This window comes from Seriola lalandi, unplaced genomic scaffold (assembly GCF_002814215.2).
Source record: "Seriola lalandi dorsalis isolate HSWRI2012SDOR001 ecotype SW California unplaced genomic scaffold, Sedor1 jcf7180002026964, whole genome shotgun sequence".
NCBI lineage: Eukaryota > Metazoa > Chordata > Actinopteri > Carangiformes > Carangidae > Seriola > Seriola lalandi.
In genome coordinates this window covers 1-341 of record NW_019497610.1, presented here as the reverse complement: position 1 = coordinate 341, position 341 = coordinate 1, and the positions used below count along the sequence as shown (strand labels likewise).

The 341-nt window shown below is 34.3% G+C and overlaps 1 long non-coding RNA gene across 1 annotated transcript; it reads left to right on the top strand.

The window, feature by feature from the left end:
- The first annotated feature begins 1 nt into the window (after position 1).
- LOC111646027 (uncharacterized) lies at positions 2–193 on the top strand. Its single transcript, XR_002759931.2, has 2 exons — positions 2–39; positions 127–193. It is a non-coding gene; the product is annotated as an uncharacterized LOC111646027 (long non-coding RNA).
- Positions 194–341: the final 148 nt, after the last annotated feature.

The window sequence follows — 341 nt, the reverse complement described above, 5'->3', positions numbered from 1 at the left end:
TTTAGGAATGATACAAAAGAGGACGTTTTTGTACACCAGGTAAGTTGTAGGTTGTGTTGTTTTCTAATTTTTTTTTAAAACAATCACAAATTTAAAATCTCACATCTGAACTTTTCATGTTTTCAGACAGCCATCAAAAAGAACAACCCGAGGAAATACCTTCGCAGTGTTGGAGATGGAGAAACTGTGGAGTTTGATGTAGTCGAGGGAGAGAAGGTAAACTATGTTCTGGTTGGTAATCCAGTTTTGTGACAAGGTCGAACGTCCTGATTTTAATTTGCAGCTCCTTTTATTTATTTAAATAAAAAAAAAAAAAAAAACACCCCAGTAATTGTTCTTCC